Source organism: Galleria mellonella, unplaced genomic scaffold, assembly GCF_026898425.1.
Source record: "Galleria mellonella isolate WM207_F2 unplaced genomic scaffold, CSIRO_AGI_GalMel_v1 utg83, whole genome shotgun sequence".
NCBI classification, from domain to species: domain Eukaryota; kingdom Metazoa; phylum Arthropoda; class Insecta; order Lepidoptera; family Pyralidae; genus Galleria; species Galleria mellonella.
In genome coordinates, this window is record NW_026442162.1 from 25008 (window position 1) to 48133 (window position 23126).

The window sequence follows — 23126 nt, forward strand, 5'->3', positions numbered from 1 at the left end:
TTTTGATTCAAATACTCCAAAAAAAGGGAATTTGTATATTACTAGCTTTTACCCGCAACTTTATCTGCGTGACCGGGATAAAATGTAGCTTATGTCCTTATCCATTATAAACATATTCCGGTCACGCGAACAAAGTCGCGGGTAAAAGCTATTATTAGTTATAATTACCCGCCGAAGTAAACAAAATATAGCGAACCATTTAACACTGTCGTCCCAAATTACAGTCTCCAGTCATCTACCTAAATATTTGTAGATTTACACAACACCTGGTTTCTTAAATCAAATGTGTCACGACATTGAAATGATGTAAAATAAGAAATGCAGTAATCTACCCAAAATATACCGAGACTAATGGCATGAGAGTATCAAAATATTATTGCAAGTGGTGATAAATAATAGTCTAGTTGAGTGAGTAATTACACACACCTAAGAACTACGTTTTGATCCGATATGAAAACACTTCTTAGTATTAGGAAATTTTAGAAATTATTTCTTCATTAATGAACAGATAATGTAAACTTGTAATTGTTCTCCTTTAACCAAAGGTTGTCTGTAAGAGATTGTCCTAGCGATAAGACCGCCTTTTGTACTTTTACGTTATATATTTTAATCTGTACTTTATACTACTGTATTTCACTTGAATTTTCTAATAGTCATTGTATATTTTTGGTGCAATAAAGAGTTAAATAAATAAACTAAATGACGTTGTAAGACGTCGCGTCACTTTTAAGCATTTTTTTATTTGATCATTTTCAACCGACTTCAAAAAAAGAAGATTCTCAACTAGATTATATGTATTTCTTAATGTTAACGTCATTATTCTGTCAGTTGTGAAACGATTTGATAAATAATTTTTTTTATCTGAAAAAATATAGTTGCAGATTGGCTCCATAGGAATTATGTAAAAATCGGTTCCGCAGTGCAGTTTTTCAATCAAAATAACTTGTTTTACCATAATAATAGTTAGTTTTTTTGTGAAACACAATTTTATTTCTTAATTTTAATTCTTAAAGTCGGTTTTTAGGAAAATCTTGAATTAGCTAGCTATTATAACATTGGATCCGTAACTAAATGTAAACAAGTATTTGTACAACTTTAAAAGCAATACATTAAACGTAAATAAATAGAAAATGTTTAGTTTCTTACAATTAAAGATAAAAACAACAATTTACAATACTATCAAACTCGTAGCGAAACAACCAAGATTGTTGAAACGATATTCAAGAAAATAATTTCCGTCTCGTTTGTAGATTTTGGTCTCTCGGCATCCACGGCGCTCGGTGCACACAGAAAAACACAGCACTATTTATCTGATTACAATGAAAAGGAGATGAGTTTGTATTTTAAAGTAATTAACAAGTTACTCTGTTGTCCTTCGCGTAATGAAGATAATTAGCTCTGCTGTGCAGCGGGGTTGTTTTCTCTAATTGAATCTAGCAACGAGAGACAATTTAACCTAGTGTTTCTTCAAATCAAAAAGACAGGGTAGCAGATTTGTTACAAGTAATTAAGTATTAATTTACTACTGTATAGTTTTCGATTAGTTATATAAATATTTAAATTTTATGGCCTATTGACTACATTCGAGTATAGCTGTTACTTAGAGAAATATTTCTAATTAAAAAAAAAACCATCAAGACACACGTGCCATCTATTGACATTTAGAATAGGCAATTCTAAGAACAATAAGTGATAACTACAACTTTTTCAATGGATTTATAAAAGGCAATTTTACAGTAATAATTTTTTTTTTTTTTACTATACAATAAATCAACAGGGTAACAAAAGTCAGAAATATATTCGAAGCGCATTCTAAATTATAGTTTTAAACATTGTCAGATGTTCCACACACTCTTTAAATCCACAACAAATAGGTACAAATCTACCGAATGACTACACATTTTTTCCTTTATCCAAAACAAATATTTTCGTATAAATGTTATAGGTACTTATAATAAAATATGAATAGGCCCATGCCTTGACCTCGGGATGAAATAACGGAGCTATGAAAAACAAAACATGTGTCGTTATGTTCAAACGTCCAGAAGAATAGGGCAATAAAGACAGACGAAAGCAATCGCTCGGCTCTGTGCCTCACAATGCTCTGTGTCACTCCATTCCCAGTGTTCCCCGTTCAGCGACGAACGGGTGCAATTTCCCGCGTTCCGTATCGCGGGCGACGTACAAAAATTGCTTTTCTGAACGTGGAAAATATAGAGAAAAAAAAGCTGGTGCCATGCAAATTTTTGTAAAGTCATTCGGAGGCGTGCGTTTGTATTTGTTGGGTAAGGGTAAGGAAGGCGAACGATTGTCGTCGCGGACTATTCCTTTATTTTGTCAGTGGGATATTGCGCGTCGGGTGCAGGCGCGCAGCTGCCGCCAATGTCGGGGGGCGAGCGTTGTTTACCGCCGCCGACCCGCAATACCCGCGTTCAACTCTGGATGCAACGTCGCACCGGGATCTTATTAAACATAGTCTTTTTATCCTGTCCATTGCAAACACATCTTACACACGGTATTCGATTTTTAGTAATCTCTCAAAGAATCGAGATAAAAAGCAAATTTTTACAATTAGCGAATAATAGCGTTAGAACTGTCCAAGGCCCTTATGATATATGGGGGTCCCAGACAGTTCCAAGTTATTTCCAGGCTAGTTGAGCAATCTCAACAATTATAAATCAGCTATTGTTACAATCAAAATATAAAATATGTCGTGTTTATGTATATCTATATCTATATAACATAAATATATACTATTAGAGGAAACATTTGGCTATTGTTTGTTTATAATGGAAGAACTTAAAAACTATTCAATGAATTTCAATATTTTTTTCACTTTCACTCACCTACTTACATTATCAGTAGCATATTATTATTCCCATATAAAAGTTTTGATTTTGTCGGTAGAGCTCTTGGATCAAGTAACATAAATAGCTTATGTTACTTGGTATATTATTTATGTAGGTATGTAGGTAGGTATCGAAATAGCAATGAGGAGGTCCTGCTTAGGGTTAAGAAAAAATGACAAATTATAAGAACTATTGAGGAGAGAAGGGGAAAAATGTTGGGACACTTGATACGACACGACGAACTTATGAACATTATAATAGAAGGTAAGATAGAAGGAAGGAGGGGGAGAGGGAGACCGAGACATAGTTACATCAGGCAGATCAAGGAAGGAGTTGGTGTCGTGTCGTATCAAGAGGTAAAGAGACTCGCTGAAAATCGTAGTGAGTGGCAAGAGCTCCACCGACAAGAGCGCAGCTCTTAAATAGAATAGATAGATAGTAGGCAGGTATATTATTTTCGAAAATTCTATCTACCCGTACGCAGTTGGGCCGAATCGCTTGTACTTACTAGAGGATTGGTTACATATAATTCTGAATAAGATTTAAAAGATTAGTGAGTGTGAAACTAAAGTTAAGTGTTTAAATTTATATAAGTTGATTTAGAGAAACTTGGATTTCTCTATAGTCTGACTTTATAATCCATATTGGTATTATAAATGTAAAAGTGACTTTATTTGTTTGTTACCTCTAACCATTTAATAGTTTAAAACCAATACGTAATTTCTTATAAACGTATTATACATGGGATGGAGAAGAGGATACGCTATTTTTTAACCTGATCGCTAAATATATTCCAGCCAAAAGGACGAAGTTGCGGGTAAAAGCTAACTGTGACATAAATCATAAAAATAATATTTAATTTTTTAAATACTAAATAGTTCTCTTGTAAGTATTTTATAAACTCGTTTACTAGACTACTGAAAGCATTCAATATAAAAAATAGGTCAACAATTCGCGACTGAATGACTAAAGAAACATTCTGTTTAATCTGCTCAAAAAAGTAACAAAAATAACATAAACACAACACAAACAGAATGCGGCGCCTTTTTATAACAATTTCCTAGAATTATTGAGAGGAACTGATCGAATCAGAAGGTCAAAGTCCTGTTTACTCATAAATACAAACAGATGAATATTGCCTAAATCTCGTTGAAGCTTGACGCTTATTATATTTTACGGCTTTGTAAACTAACGTACAAATATTACTTATAATACAAGGCAATATACTAGTTCTATATTTAATCTTATTATTTGCTATAATCTGCGGCTTTTCTCGTATGGCTTAGGACGAAATGTCTATATACTGTTTCTTGTAATTGAATAACGAATATTGAGAGAAAAATATTGTTCATAATAGGAATCAATGGTGTCATTGCTAGCAATATACACCGACCTGCAACACGATCGCTTCTGGAAATCGTAGTGATTAATTCCTAGTGAATTTGTCCTGATGAACCAACTGGACTAGAGTGACTTTATCCTCGCCTATCATCCCTAACTAGCATCCCTTCAGCGTAATCCAACAACGCAGGTAGACTTACTATTCCATTTCCATCTATAAAAATATCATTCTATATATATATATATATATATATATATATATATATATATATATATATATATATATATATATATATATATATATATATATATATATATATATATATATATATATATATATATATATATATATATATATATATATATATATATATATATATATATATATATATATATATATATATATATATATATTTCCAACATATCCTTTGGTATCTTATTGTAAATTTTTATACCTATTCCCATCAATTACTATGAAATTCCGTGTATATATTATGTATATGATATATATACACGTACTGTATTGTATGCAAATGGATATAGGTTATATTTTGTGCTGGTCAATAAACATATACCGGTCAATCGGACGAAGTCGTGGGCACTAACTAATAGTTTATAAAAATATCTTCTTTGTAACTTTTACATTTATAATACCAATTATTAAGATAGTAATAGTAAATTCGTTTTAAATAAATCATAAAAAAATATAACCGATACCTATTTTGTTCCACAAAAAGCGTCTATCATATCTATTATATCTAGGACAGATAGAGTAATCAGAAACAAGTCAACTGTAACCGTTGTGGTGAATGTTAAATACATAATATTGGTTCATTAATGTACCGTAATAGACCAATATAATGGAAAATAACGTGAAATATAAATTAGGGCAACCCCACTGATTATCAAATTACGGTAATTAAAGTCCCCCGTTTATTATTCTGGAGCTGGTGAGGAAATTTTATTCAAATGCGAATTCAAATATTTAAACAAATACTTTAATAAGACACAATCCTATAATTTGTGCCTACGTATTATTTTATTATTCTAACGAATATAAGTTTATTTGTTGATTTTAATAAAATAAATATTTTCTGTTAGTAGCCAGATAATGTGTGCTGAGGGGAGAGAGGACTCAGTAACCGGCAAGTATGCATAACATGAATTACGAAAGTTGATTAAACAAAACTACGGTTCTTGCTTCATCCACTTTTAATACAAAAAATAGAGACTACCTTGTAATCACATTTAATACAAAAAATAGAAAGAAGTAGAGGTACCAGAAGGAGACTTTGTATCCAAAAGTCGTTTGCAGTTCTCTAATAGTTTAATTTTTTGTGATAATTCATCTATTTCTAAATCTTTGTTATATATTTTTTTCTTTACAATTATTTAATTCTATTGATAAGTCAATTTTTTGCTTCTGTCTCATTTTCTGTGTTTTAACCGTAAAGCAGTTATGTTTGCATAGCTGTGTTTTGGTATTTAACATTTCTGTTGAATGGTCTCGTTATAACTGGCCTGTGATCCAACAAAGATTTATATGTGTGAATTTCAAGGTGCCGCTCTAGATGATATTTTCTGCAATGCTGACTCATATGTGTCTCTGCACAGATCATATTTATTTACAATTTCTTGAAGTTTTTCTTTTTCGATATGTAGAACTTGTTTTGATCTTCACTAGGTCATTCTTCAGAGCCACATATTTATCAGACATCAACTTAATTTCAATCTCACTTTCATCTCGGGATATATTTAATTCATTGGATTTTTTAACTCTAAGAGTGTCACCTTGAGCTTAGCATCAAGATCACATGCTCTGCGGGACATCATTTTTAATTATTATGTTAAATATTTACGAAACAAGACAACAATGAATATTATTCAATAGAAGAAATACAGTGTTGAAAGTGCGCTATTTCCCTTCAATAAAATAATACAATAAATAATTTAATAATAAATAAATAAATATTGTTAGTAAAAACTTTAAATACCAATACTGTTACAAAAAATAATTAATCTTATATATTACCACTACAGGAATAACATCTGAGTCCTCAGGAATGGCAACGCATGGGGGGTATCATGGGTGTACATGGGTATCATAGGAGCATAACAGTATACTTTGTTATGTCCATAGTACTGCTCATGTCTATAGGCGACGGCTACCACTTTCCATCAGGTGGGCCGTCAGCTTGTTTACCATTCAAAGTTGTAAAAAAAAAAAGTTGTATAAGTCTTTGATTTTCTCTTCAAAAGAGAAAATATAAAGTTACCTGTAATAAAAAAACCAATAGAGATAAGTTGTTAATTAAACTGTATGTTTTGTCCATATGTTATGCAATTTCTTTAATAATTCTGAATCGATTTTTTGATTCTTTTAAAAAAAAATGTATTCACATGTTGATACGAGTACTATTCTAATTTTAACAATGTTGAATTCGTTCGTTTATGACTAATGTAAAAATTTTCTTTCCTTTCAGGTTACGTTGCTGCATAGTTCACAAATAGAAGATTATTTGCAAAAGGTATGTCACTTTAAAATAAAAATATATATTTAGTATTAATATGTAAAGTAGTTTCGAAATTAGTAACTCGCATGGTAAATATTCTAGCTCGCATTTACTATATAAAGTGCGAGTTCAAATCCCTCCTATTTTTTTTTTTCAATCATGCAATAAGTATTACAATATCATTTCTCATTTCTGTTATTATTTATTTACCTAACTTTTTATTTGTAAATGAATAATTAAACATGAAGATGTACCTCTCGGTAACGTTATATGCATCGAATACGACCACAAAAATAAAACAGCCAATCTAATCTTTCGCTTTCCATGCATGACCATGCATGCATTACCATAACCGAGTGCGATAAAAATCGAATACCATTCACAATCGATGCAAGGCCATGACGTAATCTGCGTCCTGAACCAATGAAAAAAGTATCATTTTAAAATTTTAATCTTAAACTGGGTATATTTTGGTGTTGCTAGCTTGCGATTCTCATTGAGCCGGGCTTCTTCCTATTTTGTGGAATAGCCCTAATAACTTGCCACAACTCATTTTGATTTATACCAACTCGTTATAATCGTGCGCTTGGCTGGCGCGCCGGTATCGCCCGCTGTTGCAATTTTCATGCAACCGATATGCCAGAATGAATTTATTCTTTCTGGCAATTTGCTACAACCGCTAATGTCTAGGTGATCTCATTTTTCAGTTGATAATTAACATTTTTTCCAAATGTAATATTTTCTTATAACTGCTTGTATTTATAATAAATATTTATTATATTTACAAATTTATACAAATTTCTATTATAATCTTATGGAGGAAACAATAAAGAGTATCCATCTATTCTGTCTACTGCTCGTTAAAAAGAAAGTGAGATAATCCATCAATTTTATATTTACCTAACTGTATATTTTTTGTACAAAATTTTTGTTAAACCATTCACCTATTTCTATTAACAAAGTCGGGTGTGTAATGGTAAGAACTTTATAATTATATACCCGAAAAAGAGAAGGCCCTTAATTTGTCTATATTTTTTTCGCGTATATTATTTTTACCAATTCTAAACTGATTTTAATTATCATTTTTACTCGTAGCGATAATTGTTTGCGATAAGGATTATACGATATAAACTTTTACAACTAAAGTAACCAACTTTCTATATATGTTTTCTCCATCCTCTCCTTAATTTTTTCCTCCTTGAATAATGTTTATGAGTTCTTCATAATATTATCTCTCTTCTGTATTCCATAGTTTGTAAAATACATCTCTTTTTAAATACTTTCACTTTTAACAAAAAAAATCTTTTTAAAAACTAATAAAATTTTTTAGCGTACTTTTTATGCAACTTAAACAAGCTGACAGAAGTTCACCTGATGAAAAATGATAACCGACGCCTATAGACTTGAACAGTATCATGAACATAACCAAGTTTACTGTGTCACCCATGATTATTATTATTATTAAAAGACGGATTTTTACATCTTCTCAATATATAAAGTGTATTTTCCAAAGGAGATGTATCTTTTATATATGATTGGGCTACAGCCACAAATTAAGTATTGCAGGGTTTCTTCCACATTGTGACAAAATCTGCAAACACTTTTTGGGCATAAGCCTAGTTGGGCCATATGCTTGTTTAGAATGCAGTGTCCAGTGAGAGCCTTGTTGATATACACATATTGTTTCTACTCAAAAGAATTAATTTCTTACAGTATTTTTTAAAACTCCTTCAAAAAGTTACTCAAAACTCAAAAACACTTAAAATCAGTGCTCATCCATGATAACCCTTCATGCGTTGTCATTCCTGAAGACTAAGCTACTATGCCTCTATAACCTGTTGTCATATCCCACCCTTCAACCCGAAACAACTGCGTCACGGCAAAAACACAAATGGGACAAAGGTGCCCAAGCAAACAACTTTTGTACTGTCTCCCTCTGGTGTGTTCCACGCTTTGTTTGTTTTACGCTAATTTAATGACCATTTAAATATAAAACACCACAAATGGCGAACCCGCGTCCTGTTCTTGACTTACAATTTTTGTACCAGACACAGATGGAGAGTTGTTAAATAAAAGCCGCGTCGAGTGAAAAGTATTATGCAAATGGAGGGAATTCTGGGTTAATACCGGCACGGGCGATTTCCAGCCGTGTTAACGGGCATGAAACCGTGCGAAGGACGACTTAAAATAGTTTGCCTATTTATTGCTGTATGAATCAGCGGGTGAGTTTGCAAAACATTTTACTGTCTACTAGGTTGCAGTGAACAGCAAAATGATATTTTGGAGAGTTCATTTTGTAGCATCACTTTACGCGTGGTAACTATTTTTCGTTTCTATAATGTTGTAAAAGCTATCGTCTCTTTCTTTTTTCCTGTACCCAATGGTTGTCTGGAAGAGATTGCTTTTCCGATGAGACCGCTTTTCGGTCAGTGTAAGCTTATGGGCCTACTACTATTTTACCCTTATGGGAATAGCCCTGTAAATGGTGTTTTATTATGATGATAAGATTTTTATTTTGTGTCTTTCTTCCTATCATGGTCATCCCGCTTTGAAATCCCAAAAATATTTTCAGGTATGAGAATTTATTCATTTATATTTTTCCGATTGAGATTTACATTACCAGAGGAGACTTAATAACAAAGTTCGTATACTTGGGTACCTCTTACTCATTCATGTTTCTGCCATGAAGCAGTTGTGTTTGCATGGCTGTGCATTTTGCATCGTTTTAAAGTTGGGATATGGAAATTAAATTACAGGATACAAACACCTAACACCTTAGTCCTCAGGAATGGTAACATGAGAGGTATCATGCACAACACAGTATACTCTATTATGTCCATGGTACTGTTCATATTTATAGGCCACGGTTACCACTTTCTAACAGGTGGGCCTTCAGATTGTTTGCCATTCTAAGTTTCATAAAAAAAGTGAATGTAACAGCTTTTTTATTATTATAAATAAAATACACGGTATTACCTATCTTATGGAAATAAATAATATAAAAGGGAGTAAAATTAACTGTGATTCAAAGTGTCTAACCAATTATATCTCTCAACTACTTAATACTCAACTAGATCCTATATAAACATAGTAATACATAAATAATTTGTAAGTTGTATGGAGACAAATATTATTCTCAAGTTAGAAATTGCTTTGTCAAACTTCGTCAGTTTGAGAGACTCGGGGACAAGAGGCAGCCGCATTTGGTCCTCTATCGTTTTCACAGTTTAACGCATCAGAAACTCTCCTATTCCTTGTGATTACCAGATCTTCTACAATACAATCAGTCATCAAGTTTTATTTGACTTATCACGGAAATAAAAAAACAAGTAAACAAACGTAGGGAATCGGATTCCACTGAACCCGGCAAAGTTTGAAGGTGAGCCGACGACCGTCTCCCTAATAGAGAAGAAAAATACGTTAATGTACCCTCAGATCCCGAAGACAAATAAACCGAGGCGGACAGGGACGAAATAAAAGCGAGGAGGCACCGAGATAAATAACAATGATCTTGCGGAACGAACCGCCACTGCGGGCGGACGGCTTGAGGTTTCCCATGTCACACTACTTATAGTATTTCCAATATTAACATACCCTTATAAAATTCTTTGTACTTATTATAAAACAGTTCGCCCAAAAGGAGCTTCACAATTCGGGTGTAATTTTTTATTTTTGTTACCTCATGACTCCGTCTGTTACAAACCAAGTTGGAAAATTATTTTTACTTGAAACGACATACTTTTAGATAGATCCCATAAATATTAAAAGGTTATCAAAATTAATTCAGTTGTTCTGTTTTTAAACTTTAATAATTGGTTTTGCTACAATTAAAGACGGTTCTTTTGTGGGACACAATCTTAAATTATTGTGGCTATATTACGTCAGGAATTCCGAAAAAATTTTCACGATTCTTTTTACTCAAATGATAGTTTTATATTCATTTTGTAACTTAAGTGCTTGTTACAAAAACTACTTACAGGCACACAATTTCGCCTTCCAAATTCACATATTTATATTGATACGAGTATTATAAAGAGGAAAGATTTGACTGATTATTTGTAATGGATAAACTCGAAAGTAATCAACCGATTTTTTTAAATTCTTTCACCTATAAAATGTTGCAATATATGCAAATTTTTAATTCTGTCTACCTATGGGAAGCTGAACCGGTCACTAGTCTCAACAATAATGCATCTACGAAATATTTTTTCGTTCGTTGTATTGGTGACCACTAACAATATATTTTATATATCTATCTTGTAATATAGAATTCTATGTATTTTTTTACAATTCCCATTGTCAGCTCAGCGTGGATTAATTCGTAATTCATATTTTATATTAATACTCGTTTTTTCCTGTTACTTCGTATGTGTGGAGTTCAAAAGTAGCTAAATTATTGAAAGAAACTATCAAGATAAAGCATCTACTAGATTTTAAGTTAGATCTTCAGAAATATAACTGTGGAAATCGCGTCCAATTTGGTGCAATAGTTTTTGCGTGATGTCAAAACAAACATACAGACAGACAAACAAATTTTCAAAATTATTATTTTAGTTTCTATTTAGAAAGATGCCTATCATAATTTTTTCTTAAATATCTTCTTTATATACAAACTTACTAGTTCCAATTTTATTATAGCAAAATATTTTATACGTGACTACATGTCACCATTATTTCAGCTTCCAGTCCGCCATCTACTATAAACTGTAAGAATGAAATCGCTTATTTGCAAAAAAAGTATTCTTATTTAGTCCACTAACTAAATATCTGCGTATTTAGTAATACTATCTGTTTATAAAATACTTATAGATTGTAGTGAATGGTTAATGGACATTAAATTTAACGGAATCTACGTCATTGTAAAATTTTATAAACTTTTCAATTTAAATTGTTGAAAGGAAAACAATCGTTAAATCTTCGCAGTTAAGTTTGAAGGTCAAATTGTCAATTTGCTGGCGATCAGTTTCTCTTCTACACTCTGGTCTGGTCTTAGACTGTTGGATAACTTATTACTTAACTTTCCTTGTCCAACTGTTGTTAATTGCAGTTCGCTGTCGTAATGACAAATTGTATTAAACTTATTTTGATATTGTTGATTATAAACATTCAATTATATATTACGATGTTTGCCTTACATAAACTGATTTGTTGATTTGTTTCTACAAACTTATCACAACAAATAAGAAAAACAAGAACACTCCTCGTATTTTATTTCCACGGAAACTATAAATATCTGGCAAGTTTATTTCTCTTCTTGTTCGAAAGTTTTCCGATTGGCTTTATATTATTTCGGATACTTAAAATATTTTGACCAATACAAAATATACTTTTTATAACACGCAAAATAAAATATATTTTAATTTAATTTAAACAGCACTTTGTACAATTACTTTACCCAAATCAACATAACTTAAAGAGTGAATATTTACGTTTGAGAACAGATCCTTTCAAAATATCCACCTTTCCCTTTGAATTAACGAGTAATAAGAGAATTTTACGAACTAAATTCAACGTATAGTATTTTTAATACCTAGTTTTAACTGTTCAAATATGTTGTCACTTTGTTCAATTACATTAAATCTTATGTAATATACAAAAGAAATTTGTACCTACAATTTTTTTTTTATATACAACTTAGAATGACAAACAAGCTGACGGCCCACCTGACGAAAAGTGGTAACCGTCGCCTATAGACATGAGCAGTACCATGGACATAACAGAGTATACTGTTTCGCCCATGATACCCCCATGCATTGCCATTCCTGAGGACTCAGATGTTATTTCTCTGTACCCTGTAAATTCACGCCATATCCTACCCTTCAAACCGAAACAAAGCTATGCAAACATAACTGCTTCACGGTAGAAACACGAATGGGGCAGAGGTACCCAAACAATCGACTTTTGTACAAAGTCTCCCTCTGGTAAAAACCTACAATAAATAATAAACAACTGTCTCTGATTATTCTCATCATGTACATTATCATCATCATAAATTTAACCGTTATTTATCAAGTGTTGAACAGAAGCCTTCCCCGTAAGGGGAGTTTTGACAGTAGTTGGCACGCTTGTTAGGCTTTTAGAGATGTTTTAAGAGGGACGCTGTTGCCCATCCCTCTACCATTAAGTTCCCTTAGTTGCCTTTTACGAATTCCACAGGAAAGAAAAGAGTGGCTTATTCTATGCCAGAACTACATAATTAGTAAAACAAACAATCCACACATATGTTGTTCTACTTCGAACTTTAGATATTTCTAAATTATTTCCTACTATTTGCTACTTTTTATTTTACTGAAAGTAATATAAAATATGGCGGCAAACTTGCAACTGATAGAGGTTAATTTAAAAGTACTTAGCAAAAAGGATCAAGAAACACAATGATACAGTACTGATATAAAAGTAAAGCTACACTCATATTGTTTTCTTTAATACGTATATTAAACGGAACGAAGCTGAGATCTTCAATAACTAACTTTACAAACATCTATTCTTCGTGTTCCAAAAACTTCAATATAAAGATAAAAATGCCAATGATAAACTCCTATGTCCAAATAGTCTAAAGGCCTCCCCTCTATGTATTTTTTTAATGGGTGAAAATAGCATGCTTATCGTGCGTTATCGGTATACACTGGCGGGGTACAAGTGAGAGGTAATAGGTGAAAATGAAAAGGTAGGTCAGTTAGCCCATCATGACGAATTCAACTATAAATTAGTCACGATAATTTCCAGGGGATCCGCATAGATGTCAACCTGATAGGGTATATTGATAGCAATGGGGATTAAGCTCCACATTACTAACAATCCCTTCTCCTCACCTCTATGTATTAGTGGCAGACTCTGTAAGGAAAAGAAGCAGGCAAACTAACCAAAAACAGCACATGCGTTAGACTTCGCTACTAAATACAAAACAGGACAAATAAATGTAAGTAAAATATAATTAATTCAATTAAGAACTAATCGTATTAAAATAATGTATTACTAAAATATTTGAAACAATTTTAATAGGCTGTCATGAAGAAATTCTCATTGTAAATTATTTTTGTAAATGAAAATGTTTATGATAAATTATTGTAAATGTAAATTTGTATTGATAGGTTTCTAGCTCCATAAACACAATTCATTATTCAAACTTAATGTATTTTTTTTTATTTTCGAGCCGTAATGCGTCGCGATTTCAGGTAAACAACGTCTACATGCCCGAAATACATAGGTACGCTTTACTTAAAATGCCACAAATGAAATAAGAAAATTGAGTTAAAACATTTGATTAATAATTAAAATAATCATACCCTCATAATGAGAACAAAAATGTAAACTAAATAATTTAACCTCGTAAACAAATAGAAGCAGATCCTTGTTCCACAATACAAAAGAAAGACAATGGGCAGCGCTTGCCAGTCACGGAGATACCCCATCTTAGGGTTGGCAAATAGTTATTTATTATATAATTAAAAAAAATTGGAGGTGATTTATAAAAAAAACTACTAACTAGCTTTTAATCCCAACTTCGTCCGTGTGACCGCGATATATATGTTGATTGATTAAATAGAAAATTCTTTATCTCAAATAATATATTAATAAAGATACTTTTGAAACTAACAAACGAATATTGTAAGTTTTTAATTAGGCTAAGTAAAAAACGTATGAAAATAAAATAAACGTAACCCTGAATATAACAAAGAACATTAAAATATAAAAAAAAATCACGATATAACGAAATATATACTTACTAACGTAATCTAATGTTACAAATGTGAAAGTAAGATTGTTTGTTACCACTCGGCGTTTTAACGGCTCAATCAATCGTCATTATGTTGTATTTGATATACACGTAAGTAGTACTTGGCATGTAGCTTTTATCTCAGTCAATCAATATGCCTTAGTCACGTAAAATCACGAGCTAAAATCACAATTCGTGATTTGCCAAAAATAAAAACTGATTTTATTAGCAGTTAATACCAACATTGTTTACTAAATATGCCAAGAATAAATAAACAGATTATGTACACAATTCCCCGATGCCACAACATTTAATTTTCTTATAAAACAGATATTTCAATAATGCTCTTAAAAATTTAACAACAAAATAGCATTGTTAAAAATTTTGAATCTCAAGTCAAAGTTGAATAATTTCTGACCCTTCCCAACCCTACATTTGAACGAAACGGATTGCGCGAAATCTTTTTGTCTACGTCAAGCTGGCGGCTTGTCATAATCTTCTTCCTCAAAACAATGTCAGTTTTAATTAAAATACTTTAAAATAATAAAACTTAGAATAAAAGAGAGCAAAATCGGACCAATTGTATAATGCTTTTATCACTAGAAGCGAACGGAATAGTCGTTCGCGAAATCCATTTATTTTACTACTGGCGTTATGATCGTTAAAACCCAATCTTTTGTTGTTATTTCAGATTAAACGCTACCTATCAAATCTACTGGCTTTATTTTAGAGATTAGGTAGGTAATAAAAATTAAAACTCGCTTATCTACTATGTATTTATGGTGATTGCTTACTTTTCTGGCCCATATAGCCCGTAGGGGACCAGAATATGTCTGTTTATCTGTTTAAACCCAAGCTCAACAATATCGTATTATATTATCTGTGAAGTTACAAAACTGCTCTATGTATTAATTCCTTTAATACCAAATAATCGTATTATGAATTAAGTTAACTATGATTAGCGCAGACGAACACGCTGACAAAGCTGGTCTTCAACAGAAACCGATAGAAACATCCCTTAAAATCCAATTGGAAAAGCAACTGTAATTATATAGAAAAAACTATTTGCGAAATATACTCTATACCTAATTTATTCCTATTTCCATGTAGTTATACATTTACAACGCATGGCACTAATTACTTCTTTTGCTTATATAATAAAAAAAAAAAACAAAATTTCTTGAACAGTTACATCGTACTTTGATTCAATTACTTCCTTACGTTGTTATATATGTGTAACAAATATACAATACAAGGTCTATTTACTGTAATAATAACGACTTTACTTGAACAATAAAATACATTTTAACGCCCGTGTTTCAATATTCTTTTCTCCCTTTTTTATACTCCGCATCGAATCATAAGTTCTTGTTATGATTATTTGAATTGTATTTTGTTTTATTTAGCATTTTTTCTGTGCTTACCTACAAATAACAGTTTATTAAATATTTATACGTAACAGATGTAAATACATTAGCATGAGCCATTTTGAAATAATATTTTTATGATTATTACAATTTTAATATATGTTGAATTAGTGTGAGTATTTGCCAAATCACTTTAAACAATATCATTTATCTAAATTGCATATTAAATTCTCGTTTCGAGTTATTATTGTTGAGTAACCTGTGCGCGGTAGTTATTTTACGTAACACTATTAATCTAAATATAAAAATTTCTGTTTTTCCTCAATGTTTGAGAATTCTTATTAATTTGTAATTATCCTCATCATCATATCAGCCTCGTTAACTGTCCACTGCTAAGCATAAACCTTCCTCTTGGAGAGTTTTGCCAGTAGTTGCCACGCTTGGACAACAACTCAATAGGAGACCTTATTCATGAGCGCGGTTCATGGCTGTGTCGCGAGTAAAACCAATATATATCATTACAACAACCTTACACGTTAGCCCTCGACTTTTGCCGATCTTCTAATAGTAATAGTGGTGGTCAATCTTCGAGTGTTGAAAGTCACACGCATACATACTAATTATAGCGGAATCAAACAAAATAATTCTAATGAAATAACCAGTAGTGGCATGGACTTCCACAAGATAACATTTATTTCAGTAAAATAAACATCTATATATCTTATATAAATAAAGTGGCTCCATACAAATGTTTCGAGAAAAGCGGATGAACTTTTTCATACAAATTTGCGTAATAATAGTGATTCCTTTATAAATTCCATATTTATTTTGTCTTATAAATTCTGCATCTTTTTCATACGCAACAAATAATTAAATATAAATACGTCAAGATACATTGTGTGCATAAATATATAGAACAATGACAAAAAAACGAGTCACCTAATTTAACAATTACCTGATAAAAAGTTGACCCGTTTTTGAGGCTCGATGCTCTAGCTATAGCTAATCTAAGCATCTATGATAACTTTTCACCTATGTTTCTACTATTAGTTGACCACATCACACAAAGCTTTGTATGTATAGACATATGTATGAACATTTGTTTATATTTAAGTCATAATTATCCTGATGGCCTCTCCATACATAACGTTTGTCCCGCCAAGCGTGTGCCCGCGCACCGTAACCCGACCCACTTGGCATTTGTACTATAAAGTAAACAGAGAAATACATTGCAGTTGTCACCATAATACGTTTTAGTCTGTAGTTTTTTTTTATACATACATACATATACAATGTGTTTCAGTACAACTTTAATGAAAATGTAAACAAACGAACAATTGACCCTACTACAAAATAGTTTGTAACTATTTCCGACACTACTATGGGAAATAGAAATAAAATTTCAATTTGAAAATTATATTGAATATTTTTTTTATACAACTTAGAATGGCAAACAAGTTGACGGCCCACCTGATGGAAAGTGGTAACCGTCGCCTATAGACATGAGCAGTACCATGGACATAACAGAGTATTCTGTTTCGCCCATGATACCCCCTATGCGTTGCCATTCCTAAGGACTCAAAAGTTATTCCTCTGTACCCTGAAAATTCACGCCATATCCCACCCTTCAAACCGAAACACAGCCATGCAAACACAACTGCTTTACGGTAGAATCAAAAGCAATCGACTTTTGTACAAAGTCTCCCTTGTATTGATTGTAAATAAATAATAATTTCATTAATAAATACTAATTTCATTGATATTTCAATCCTTTTCATTAAATTCTATTAAAAGCAATTATAGGGCACATCTGTCCCCAATTAGGTTAGGCAAACAATGAAACCAAATACCCCGATTCAAATAGACAGATCCTTCCGCATTCGCTTTCGCTTCCTCCACATTCATCAGTGTAACCATACAAGCTCACCAGTTATGAATGCTTTTAATTTAGCCTTTTTTCGGTTTGTTCCTATCCGATTAACGTATATATCTGTCTAAGGCTAGACCAATATCTCGATACTAATAAATATTTTATCTCTATTCAGCCTTACAGCAATTGTGCACGAATACAATTGAATCTCAAAATTATCTATTTATTTAATAGTGTTTGGACATTGGTCATAAAATTATTATACACTTAAACTGAACCTGCTTAATAATATAATTTACATTTACGCAATGATGTTACGCAATGTTTGCCGAAATGGTCCCCGCTCAGCGTTATGTTGCAGCCGAGAAGCTACAGCGCTGCTTTTCAGCGAGAGCCATTTGGGAGAACTTAAATTAAATTAATATGGTTACTTACATAATATTGAACATATATATTTTACTCACATAATGTTATTTAGAACAAACAATTACTCGATTTTTTACTACCTAAATGTTAGCAATATTCAATTACTCTTTGCCTCTATCTCTGTGCATTTTATCGTTATTTCATATTAGCTATAAAGGAGTTTTTTCTGCAAATGCTCAGGCTATAAAATGAACTATTTGCTGAGGTTTTTCCTACAGACTGCAACATAGGATTCTTCAAAAAGGGTGTGTTAATATTACTTAAGGACTGGCAAACCACACTTGACATCCCTATTGTTTTATCCATAGACTACAATGGCCTTTTTTAGTAACATAAAAAAATAAATATAAAATCTGACTGAGTGAATGAATGAAAACTCTTAATTATTCCGTTCGAAGAATAATAGAGATAAATAAAATATTGAATATAATAAAATAATATAATTATAAATATTTTACTTACAAGCGACTCTATAGACGTAAGCTCGAGTTAGAAACCGCAATAACACTACTCTACTGATATTACATTCCCGCCGCCCCGCGCCTGACGCCATGAAGTCCCGTCCTTCACTCCCCCTCGCCGTCCCACGCCGCCAACCCCATAGGGTAATGAATTCGACCACAGCCTATATCGATATGACCTATAAAAATTTGGGACGCAATTATGTCTTAATCGTCTCATGAATTCACTGAGCAGACTTACGATTCATACATAGCATAAACTTACCATATATTGTGTAATATTTAGACCATTCCGTGGTTCTAGAAATTTACGTAATGAAAGTACTATTATTTTACACTTAAACCTCCTTGTTCATAAAAACGTCAAACCTTTTATAAACCTATATTTTAGCTACTGAACTGTTTTGTCTCTTTCTTTTGAGTTTAATTCCTAATTTGAATGAAAGTGACAAAACAATGTAATAGTTAAAATAGATTTGTAGGTTTTAATTTTTATAAATAAGATGGATAATATTTTCATGATTTATTATACAATTTAACCCTAACTTTTATCAGCGACTTCATCTGAAAAGTGACCTATGTCCTTCCCCATTTCAAACATATTCGTATGCTAAACTTCATGAAAATGAGTTCAGCCATTAAAGCACCAAGAAGTTACAAAAAAAAATCATTTACACATTTATAATATTAATATAAAGATGATGAAATCCATATTTCATATTTAAGTCTCCGTTGATAGTATTGTATATACTCTTAGCTTTATCAAATTAATGTAGCAACACAGACTTTTACATATTTTAGTTTGAACGCACATGATACGGTATATTTTTAACTAGCTATATTCCGTTGCTTCGCCTAAGTAAATAAGAACATAAACTATTCTATAGGCTAAGTCAAAATGTAACCTATACGTGTACCAAAATTCATTCAATTCCGTTCAGTAATTTATGTGCGAAAGAGTAACAAACATCTAACCATCCGTCATCATCCGTACACCATAACAAACATTCACATTTATTATTTAAATAGGATAAATCGAATTAATATCATCATAACAGCCGTTATCTCTCCACTGTAAAGCAAAGCCACTCCCACAGACTGCTATAAGGAAAGGTCCTGAGCCACCTGCATCCATTGACTCCTGCAATATATTTGAGGTCGACACTCCATCTATTGAGGGGTCGACCTACACTGCGTTTGCCTGTACGAAGTCGCCACTTAAGAACTTTTCTTACCCATTGATTTTCGATTCTTCACATAGCTCTGATCAACCCATTATCACTTCAATTTGCTTATCTTTCTGGCTATGTCGGTCACTTTAGTTCTTCTGTGGATGTCCTCATTTTGGATTTTATTACGCAAAGAAACTCCGAGTATAGCCGTCTCCGTAGCTCGCTGAGTAATCTGTGGGATACGAGCAACCATATTTCGATTCCGAAGGTCGTCAATGACAACTCGCATTGGTTAAAAATCTTTGTCATGAAACTTTGAGGTATTTTGAATCGAATAAATCAAACAATAAATGTAAATAGATATAAATCGAATATGCTATAATAATTGGAACGATAAAGCTAAATGTCTTCTAAGATTACAGTCTTAAACTTAGGAACTGTTTATATCTATATTTCCCCCGCCTTATAACTACAGAAATATCTATAAAATCTAAATACTTTATAAAGGTTGCATAAAACGGCAGATATACATCGTTATTTTGAGCTAGATACCTTTTCCCTTACTGTAGCGGAATGCTAATATTTTATTTTGTTAATATTATATTACAGCTCGCTGTGTTAGAATCGCATACAATATAGAGCGAGTCTGAAGCTTGAACAGCCGCCGTCGGCATCGCCTACTAGCGACGCGAATCACTCCACCAGCCTCCCTTGACCTCCATTGAACCTTCGGCCCTTAGTAGAACCATTGGAAAATCCGAAGCGTCCTATACACTGATAGTTCCCAGCAATTTGGTCCTGTTGTAATAGCGAAAGCGTGTCCCATAAAGAACATTCTATGTTTTGTACATCTGGCTTGTTTCATTACGCGACGCTATGCCTCCAAGTGTTACAATACATTACAACTAAGTTAGAGACAGATTGTTTATGCAAAAGTAAATTAATTTTCATATCCAAAGTTCACTAATGTATAGAGAAGTGCGGTGGAAGGTACAATATAATAGAATACAAACATAACGTAAGTACACAGGTATAAATGTTATAAATTCAATCCTTGCTGCACAGCACCTGTGTGTTTATTTCTTAGTATGTGTACTATATAATACTATATATTAGCACTATAGAATATAAAAATTAATATATATGCAACACGTGTAGAATAAGGTTAGTTTAACATTGACAGTTCATTATGTACTAGCCTTAGATACTAATTCTATACTTCGGCTTTGTTCGTGTAAATTATAATAAAAATGATCCTTTTGTTAAAAATATGGTTTGTATACTTGTTTTTATTTGATGTTTAACAAACTTTCAAACGTCTTTAGATAATTTCAGTTTTTTTCCAATGTATCTGAATCATCTTGACATAATTTACAGGGTATAGAGGAATAACACCTGAGTTATTTTTTACTCTGTTACGTCTATGGTATTGCTCGTCTATAGGCGACGGTTACCACGTTCCATCAGGTGGGCCGTCAGCTTGTTTTTCAATATAAGTTGCATAAAAAAAGATGCTGTACTCTATTTTTTACTCTAACAAAATAATAGAAACTGAAAAAAGTATAAAGACAAATGTAAATCAATGAGAGCATTATGGCCTAGCAGTATGCCCGTTACCTTAACTTTTAAACCCAAAAGTGATTACATTTACTCTGGCTGATATCAAAATCTTCGTATGTCAGAATTTGGACCTGCAACTAACTGTCCAATGATGAGAGAAAAGACTGTTAGTAAAAGGAACTAGCAACCTCATTTCCAGCTATATCCTGCAAGGCCAACCTCCTCACGGTCCTCCTGGAAATTATCGCCCTTAATTTCAGGTGAATTTATCAATATGAGCCAGCCATTTCATCTTCACCCATCATCCCTCACTGGTAATTCGCCAGCGTATATGATTAGCACCTACAAGGTTTCATTATTAACCATTAAAAAAATAACTGTCCAGTAATATAAAACACCGTCAACAATTCAAAATAATCCAAGAGATCCTCCTCCTCCGAGAGGTCTAAGTGAATTTTAATTTCAATAATATGTAGTTCATAAATTCAAAATATTAATAATCCTATTAAGGTTTATAAGACAAAAAAAAAATAGAATTTCAACACGACAACATTTAAGCTAGTTTATAATAAGTATACACCGCATACATTAATAAACTGTGAAAGTTTGAAATCGAAATAAAATATACAAATGACAAACAAAGCTATTGGTTCCTCTATCCACAAGCAGTAAAGCGTTATATAGCGACTAATCTTTTAGCGTCACCGGCGCACGCACATAAATTGCGGTTGAATTACGACCGAGCCCCGCAAACTCGACGTTACCCACTCACCTTCTTTCCCCCACTGTAAATTCTAACTCCACTCACTTGTTCCGAACAAATAATCGAATTTTTACATCAAGCGATTGAATATTCAGTTTTATTACTTTGACACCAATGCAAATTATACCCAATAAAATATATGCAGGTGACACATACAATTTACGTCTTTTATGCAAACATTCGTTTTCAAATTTCAAATGCATTTTTCTTGTAAACAGTACTTTAACTGTAAGGAAATAAATTGTGTTATAAAATATATGTATATTTAGAATTTATGAAGAATATAGAAAAGAAGAAGGAATTGTTAAAAATGTGCACTGCTGCAGGATTAAAAGTGATATTATTAATATTTAAAAATTCTAGAGTGGTTACTCATATTTAGATAATATAATAATCTAAAACATGTATTATTCCTTATGGGGCCGCCAGAGGCATTTGTCGACTATTATGGTGAACGTAATACTCAACATGCCCATATTTCAACGAGCATATTAGAATCCATGGCAGGGGAGAGTCTACCGCTTAGATTAATTACTACTATCTTTATTTATAACCCAATTGCTAGCTCATCAGAAATCTTTCGGCACTATGCTGACTCACGCCACGAGTGAGATCGTACGAGCTACAAGTATTCGTATGACGAGTCAAAAGAAAATAATTAATCATGGTTAAGTCCCGCTCGTATAGTTCTTGCCATTGGAATTAGTTCTTCGTTATTCCATTTCTCTGTTTCCGGTCGTTGGATTTTGATTTATGGCTTTAATTTGGCAAGGTTGGCGACGACAGGCCGAGACATGTCGGAGTGTTTTCAAGGAGCCATCGTGCAATTGTTTAATTAATCTTAAGCTACGGAACTGCTGCGGGTGCACTACACTTGGCACAACTTTAAACTCGTTAAAAGTTTCTTTGAAACATTTGGCACCAGATAAGCCGCAGTCAAACTGTGGATCCGAGATTGTTAACCTATCTAGTGTTATAATTAAACAAAATTTCAAACTTAATTTGCCGTTACCTATTTAAATTTTTTATTTCATCTACATAATGTTATTTCCCTCTTAATTTACCTAATAATAATATTACAATTTTT

General features: G+C 32.3%; 1 protein-coding gene across 1 annotated transcript in view; it reads left to right on the forward strand.

The window, feature by feature from the left end:
* The first annotated feature begins 6692 nt into the window (after positions 1–6692).
* The window catches only part of LOC113517083 (protein muscleblind), a 210883-nt gene continuing 194449 nt past the window's right edge, over positions 6693–23126 (forward strand). Inside the window, exon 1 of the mRNA XM_052901920.1 lies at positions 6693–6718. The gene's annotated coding sequence lies outside the window, so the exon portion shown is untranslated. The remainder of the gene's footprint in view (positions 6719–23126) is intronic.